We start from the raw sequence: 7258 nt of genomic DNA, 5'->3' as shown, positions 1-7258 counted from the left end.
TGGGGAGAGCCTGGCCTTTGTAAAAGGTAGGCAAGTGGTTTTGCTCATTAAACAGTTCTTGGGTTCTTCTGTATTTTGGCCAAGCTCTCCCTGTGGCCGCAACAGTAAGCAAAACGCTTCTGGTCCCTGCTTTCAAGATGTACTACAGAATTGTGGGATACAGATACAGGCATGAGGCTGACGTGTTTAGGTGGACTGGGGTTCGGCCCAGAGGGTTTTTAGTCCCTCCAGATCCCGGTCCTGGCTGCCAGATTCTGGTCAGCTTTAGTCTGGAGTCTCCCTCATGCACTTCCAGTGCCCAAACCAGTCTGGCCAAATTCTTGCAATAGAAACCCGGCAAGTCCCTTAACTATCCATTTAAGAGAGAAGAGAGAATCTAGAGGGAGCAAGTGACCAGCTAGGGCTTAGTCCTACAAATTGGTGAGAGGATATGAAGGGCAGTGAGGTAGAGCCTCCGTATGGTCTGTGACTAGTTGGACCTGCAGGGGTAGCCACTGGGCAGGGTGGGCGGGGCCACGGTTGCCCCAGAGAGGAGGCAGTGGAGCTGAGAGGGAGAAGGACTTGCTCAAAGTCCTCCAGACTACGTGGCGAAGCAGGGCATCTTCCACTTTCTGCCCAGGCCCCTGACTCAGGCAAAAAATGGGGGGCTTATTATGTGGAGGGCTGGGGACCTGGGACTCTACTGTAACTGTGACAAAACCACACTCGGGCTCTTTCTAGTCCCTGAAGGAAAAAGGCCCTTTGCTGTGCAGGAATGAGGGACAGGAGAGGCTGCAGGAAGGGGCTCTAGCCCTAACAGGTCCTGCTGTATCATTGGCTTCAGTCTCTGCACAGCAGTTCCAAGACACCCTGTCTCTGGACTAAGCTATTTTTCTGAGTAGTCCCCAAGCCCTTGGGGGTCCCCCGTACCTGACTCCCTGAATCTGACTGCCTCCAGCCCAGTCTTGCCCATGGTAGGTGCTCTAACAGCATCTGGCACCAGCCCTGCCTTCCTGAGGAGCCCATTCCATTCCCCTAACCCTACTGAACTGGGGGGAAATTGAGGCCCAAAGTCTCCTTCATTCATTCAGAACATTTGAGTGTCCTACTATGTGCAAGGTTCTGTGTTGGGTGCTGAGGATACAAGACAGATCTGGTATCTCTCTCTCTCTCTCACACAGGGCTATTCTAAATTGTGCTGACCTAAAAGAGGTATAGCATAGAAAATACAAATAATAAGATATACAGTACACTATAAGTTCTGCATAGCCAAGTGTTCTTCACAGAATGCTTTTGTTGATCTTTTTGAATTCTTGTATTTGTAGCCTACTTGTGGTTGTAATTCAACCATGATATATGGCGAATGGAGTTGTAGCCCATCTGCTGATACTAGTTTCCCAGGGCTCCTGTAACGAATTACCACAGACTTGGTGGCTAAAACATCAGAAATTTATTTTCTTACAGTTTGAATGTCTGAAAGCCAAAATCCCTGTCACTGGGCTGAGATCACGATTCAAACCATGCTCCTTCTGGTGGAGACTCTAGTCCTTGCGTCTAACAGTTTCTGGTGGCTGTCGACATTGCCGGATTGTGGCCACAGGACTCCTGCCTCTGCCTCTGTGCTCATGTGGCTGCCCCTTCTGTGTGTACCAAATCCCCCTCTGCCTATCCCTCATTAGGACACTAATGACTGGATTTGGGGCCCACCTGGATAATCAAAAATAACCTGTCCACATAACAATCTTTGGTCACATCTGTGAAGTACAAAAATTTGGAAGTTCCAAGGGTTAGGACCCGAAATCTTTGGGGGTCACTGTTCAGCCTACTATACCACTCTCTTCCCAGTAAGTTTGTCATTAAATTTGATAATGTGGCCTACTGGTTCCTCATCCTTGAACAAATTACATTAATTGGATTGAAATTTCTCAGCCTCAGCACTATTAAAGTTTAATCCCCATCATCAATATTTTCTCCATTGATTTCTTAAATCCAGACCTGTGCTCTCCAATACAGCAGCCACTGGACAATTTGTTGAACACTTGAAATGTGGCTGGTTTGAACTGAGATGTACTTTAAGTGTCAAATACACACCAGAATTTGAAGTTAGTATGAAAATAAAGAATGTAAAATAAATCCTGAGTTACTTTATATTAATTACATGTTGAAATGACAATATTTTGGACATACTGGGTTAAATAAAATACACTTTAATTTCACCTGTTTCCTGTTACTGTTTTAAATCTGGCTACTCATAGATGTGAAATTACATATGTGGTTTGCATTCTCTCCCTATTGGATGGCACTGGTCTAGAAAGTCCTCAAATCCAGCCTGATCTGTGGTGTTTGCCAGTTTCCATGGTGTAAACACTCCTGTAGTGGCTGATTGAAAGCTGTCAACATAAAGTCATTGAACATGGAGTTGTGAAGAGGTGGACAGAAGAAGCACACTATTTATTGCACAGTATCTCCCCCAGACAGAGACAACAGATGCAAGGAAAAGAAAGTGTGGAGAGATGAGCAGAATGTTGTAAAAGAGGAAGTGCTTAGTTCTGGATATTACCTTTGTTTTTAACATGATTTTATATAATTCTCAATAATGACCTTAACGACTGAATCACAAAAATTCCAAAAATTTTATTTTACTTAAAATTGGCTCTTGTGAGTGGCTTCCCAAGGGAGGGTTTTGAGCAGAGGACGTGATCAGACTGAGGATCCCTCAGGCTGCTGTTGTTGAGGACAAGTCGAAATCATTAAGAGATTGGCATTGGCATTAGCAAGAGATTAAGGGGCTCCAAACTGAAGAGCTGTGGCCTACTGGCAGGGTTGAAGCCACTGGGTGGTGTGAGGGGTCCTCCAGCTACGTGTCTGGGTGCTCACCGGTGCAGTTCTCCCTGTGCCCACAATGTGGCAGCAGAATCTAGGTGACAGTGCTTCAGAGTGGAGCAGGGGACAGCTGTCCCTTGGCTTGGATGGGGAGCTAAGGCCCCAGAGGCAAGAACTTAGGTTCCTCAGTGCTTCTGCCCTGTTTGGCAGGGTTAATTGGTGTGTGGAGGAGGAGAGACCCAACCCACCAGGTTATGTTCCCATGAACCTTTGCACGTGCCAATGCCCTCTGCTTTGGGCAACTTCCACCGGGGGCTACCTTCTCTGGCCCCCTATCCAGTCTCCTCAGGGCTGCCTCTGGGCTCCCCAGACCCCTGGCTTCCTTCAGCACAGTCCAGAGTGTGCTGTGTGGTCCCAGCACTTCCACTCCAGGCTGGGACACTAGGACCCAACTCCTCCCTCTTCCTGGACTCTCATTGTGAGTGCAGCCCTTTACAAGCTGTCCCAATTTATTCTCACCACAACCTTTAATACCTTACTTGGGGCCTGGGCCCAAATCCAACTCTGCTACGTACTAGCTATGTGACTTTGGGAAGATTACTTAACCTCTCTGATCTTGGTTTCTTCCTTTGTACAATGGACACGGGACTAAATGAACGACTACAGGGCCTGGCACAGACTAAATGCTCAGTGTTAATAAGTGGTAGCAATTAATATTCTCCCCCATTCTGCAGATGAGTAAACCGAGGCCTAGAAAAATGAAGTAGCAGAGGCAGGATTAGAATTTGGGGCCACAGACAGGAATGAAGCACAGATAGGCCTATGACAGTGTCAACCTGGAGCATCAAACCTGACAGTCCCTGCAGGGGGCGGGTGCACCTGAATCACCAGGTCCTATGGCCCAGTAGGAGCTGGAAAAAAAAAAAAGCACAACTCAGGATCTAGGCTCAGGGGGAGTGTCAGGAGCATCAGGGCTGAGTCCTGTATCCGGAGAAGGACCACTGGCTGGAGGTCTAGAGACCAGTCGCTTCTCTTTGAGCCCGCGTCTTCCCTTGTAAAATGAGGATAGGCTGGGTCTGCTCCACCATTCTTCCTATCTGGCCTTTCTTTCACTGAGGCCCAGCACACTGTCCACCTTCTGGGGACTGAGGGCCCCCACATCCACCGGCCTCTCGCCTATCTAAACCCTAAGAACACCCTGAGAGCCAGCCTCATTCACCATGAAGGATGAGGTGCTCACTCCTCTCCTACCCCTGGGCCCAGACTCCCCAGTGACCTCCCAGTCGACTCCCCACCCACTTTTCTCCCTCATTTCCTTCCACCCCAGGCCCTGCCCACCCCCAGCCCACACTCCACTCCAGGAATCCTAGGGCTGCCTGGCCCCCGGGGGAAGCAGCCAGGAAGAAGCTGCGTGTGTGGTTTGGGCAGCAGAGGAGGGTCGTGGCCTCGGCCGGGATCTGGGCCAGCTCCTGGAAGGCAGGGCCTGCCTCCCTCAGTCAGGTTTTCCTCCCACCCCCTCGCTGCCCCTACTCTGCCTCCCTTTGGGGCTTTCCCATGTCACCCTTCCCTCCTTCCCTTCTTAGGTGGCCTTGGGCAAGTCACTTCTCTACCCTTAGCTTCCATTTACTGTCTGTAAAGTGGGATCTTCCTTTGTACCTCCCTCCAGCGTGGCTGCAAAGATACAAGCAGATAAAACACAGATATGGCATTTATTGGGGCGTCTGCCTCTGAGGAAGTCCTTGATGCACGCCAGCCTGGCTCGGGGATCCCCCTGTTACCCACCCGCTTCTCCACATGCCGTCCACCACCATTTCCTATGAACTTGACTCCTAAACAATGTGGATGATGATTATTTGTGTTTTATATTAAAAAACATTTTTTTAATGTTTATTTTTGAGAGCGAGAGAGAGAGAGCACAAGCAGGGGAGAGGCAAAGAGAGAAGGAGGCTGTAAGTTGAGCTATCAGCACAGAACCTGATGAGGGGCTTGAACTCAGGACTGCGAGATCATGACCTGAGCCAAAGTCAGACACTCAACCGACTGAGCCACCCAGGTGCGCCCCATTGTGTTTTATATTTTTAATAAAATATTTCAAACACACTGAAAAATACTTAAGCTAACAGAGAAGCCACAAGAGCACCTACCACACATATTAACATTTTGTCTTAATGGCTTCAGATCTTTTTAAATATGTATGTTTTAATGTGTTAAATACCTACTGTGTGCCAGGCACTGTTATGGGTACTGGGGACACAGCAATGAACAATGGCATTAAAAACTACCAAGACCGTATTAGGGAGCTCATTCTCAAGCTGGGGAGACAATATCCACATAAAGAAGTCAAATAGGTAGTGAGTGGGAAGAGGTCATCAGAAGAATCAGGCAGAGAAGGGCATCAGGAGTAAGGGAAATAGGCTTCTTTGAGCAAATATCATTTAAGTTAAAAGTAACTTACTTCTGGCTTGTTTGTGAGGGGTTTGGCTAAGTGAAAACCTGGGGGCAAAGTGTTCCAGGCAAGGAATCAGTAACTGCAAAGGTCCTGAGGCAGAAGCACATCCAGCACATTTGAAGAACAGGGAGGCAGCCAGTGGGTCCTTGGGAGAGTCCTAAAAACAGGTGGCTCACTAGGTATAGAACCTGCCCCATGCTTGACTCCTACTTTGAATCATCTCATTTAGTCCACAGTCTATTTTACAGAGGAGGAAACTGAGGCCCAAGGTGGACAAGTGTCTTACCTGGGGTCATCCAGTTAGCAAGATGTCTTGGGGTTTGAAGCCAGACCGGAGTCTCATTTTAGAGCTGGGCCAGGGCCCTGGAGTGCCCTAGGAGGAGGCGGGAGAAGGGAGAGGCCACCCCACCCAGGAAATGCCTAGAAGGGAGCAATCCACCCCTGGCCTGAGGTTGACCCGAAGCTGGGAGATCCAAAGGAGGAAACTGCTTTCCCTTCAGTGCTCCCAGGAAGGTATGGGGGTGCCTGAGATCACTGAAGATCCTGTGCTCAAGCCCTTGCCTGGGCTCCCCTGAGCCTGTTTCCCGCATCAAGTGATGAGCCTAGTGGCCTGGCCCTATTGCCTTGGGCTATTGTAGTAATCACAGGCCTGTTCCCAACCAGGCTCTTGGGGGAGGGGAGAGACAAAGAGTCATTAGTGCCCTAGACCCTCCCGGCCTGGGATGGTACCTTCTCCGGTGCCATTCATGGGCTGGGCAAGTCTGCCCAAGTCTCGGTTTACCCGTTTGTACTTCCGTGTACCCATTTAACCCCCTTCAAATTGATCAGATGAGGCCAAGCTGGGCTTGAGTCACCCGAGAAAGGGCTGTTTTAAAATCCACATTCTGGGGGCTCACTCCAGGGGCATTCACATTTGGGGGACCTAGAATCTGCATTGTTAACAAGCATGGGGGTGAGTTCTGACACCACGAACGCCTCCTTGCCATGGGACCCTTCTCTGTCCACCCCCAGGTCTCTCTTCCTGTGAAACTCCTCACGCATTACAGGCAAGCTTGAATTTCCCCCTCCCTCCAGGACACCTCCTTGGGTCAGATGCCACTTCTGGGTTCCCACAGCCCCCGTGCGTCTCCCATCACGGTACAAGGTGGTCAAGGTTTCCACTCAGCCCGGTCCCCCACCCCCTGCAATTGTGAGCTGGGGGTGTGGTGGGGAGGCAGGGCTGCTTACTGCTTGATGACTAAGTCCCCTTTCAAAGACAGAAAGATGGAGACTGAGGAGGGCAGGGACTTGCCCAGGGTGATAGAGGGGAAGAGCTCAGATAGCAATTAGCAAGAACTCTCTGAACTGCTAACACTCAACATGGCTCTTCCTGTCTGCCTGGAGCTTTCTAAGGGCTTTACAAGTCCTAATTCAATTCATCTTCACAACAACCCTTTGAGGTAGGTACTAATAGTCTCCACATTTTCACAGGTGAGGAAACAGGCACAGAGAGCTTAAGTAACTGGCTCCAGGCCACACAGCTTGTAAGTGATGATGCCGGGGTTGTAAATTGACAACGCTTCCCTTTGTGAGGCTCTCTTTTGCAGAGGAGGCAACTGGGGCTCAGGGCTTGTCACTCAGCCAGTGGCAGGGTGGCAGGGACCAGAACCCAGGCCTCTGAGTTGCCTGAGCTGCCTGTGTTGGGGGTGGGATGGGCAGTGGTGGGAGGGATCTGACCCTTCTGTCCAGCCAGCTCTGCCCACAGCTCAGGTCAAAGCTCTCCCCACAGCTCGGGTCAAAGCTCTCCCCTGGCCTTTGCCCATCTATCTTAGCTTCCTCAACTGTAAAGTGGGGAATACAGCTTCCTCCGCCCTCACCCGTAAGTTGAGAGTATGAAGTCATTTGAAACTAGGAAAGGCTTGGGAATAGTGCCTACCAGAGTAGGTGCTCCTAAGATTTGTTGTTCTGATCACCTCGCTGCTCCCCCACCAGCTCCTCTTCCAGATGCAGCCCCAAGGGCGTGGGCGG

Source organism: Prionailurus bengalensis, chromosome E1, assembly GCF_016509475.1.
Source record: "Prionailurus bengalensis isolate Pbe53 chromosome E1, Fcat_Pben_1.1_paternal_pri, whole genome shotgun sequence".
Lineage (NCBI taxonomy): Eukaryota > Metazoa > Chordata > Mammalia > Carnivora > Felidae > Prionailurus > Prionailurus bengalensis.
Note: the sequence above shows the minus strand (reverse complement) of the source record.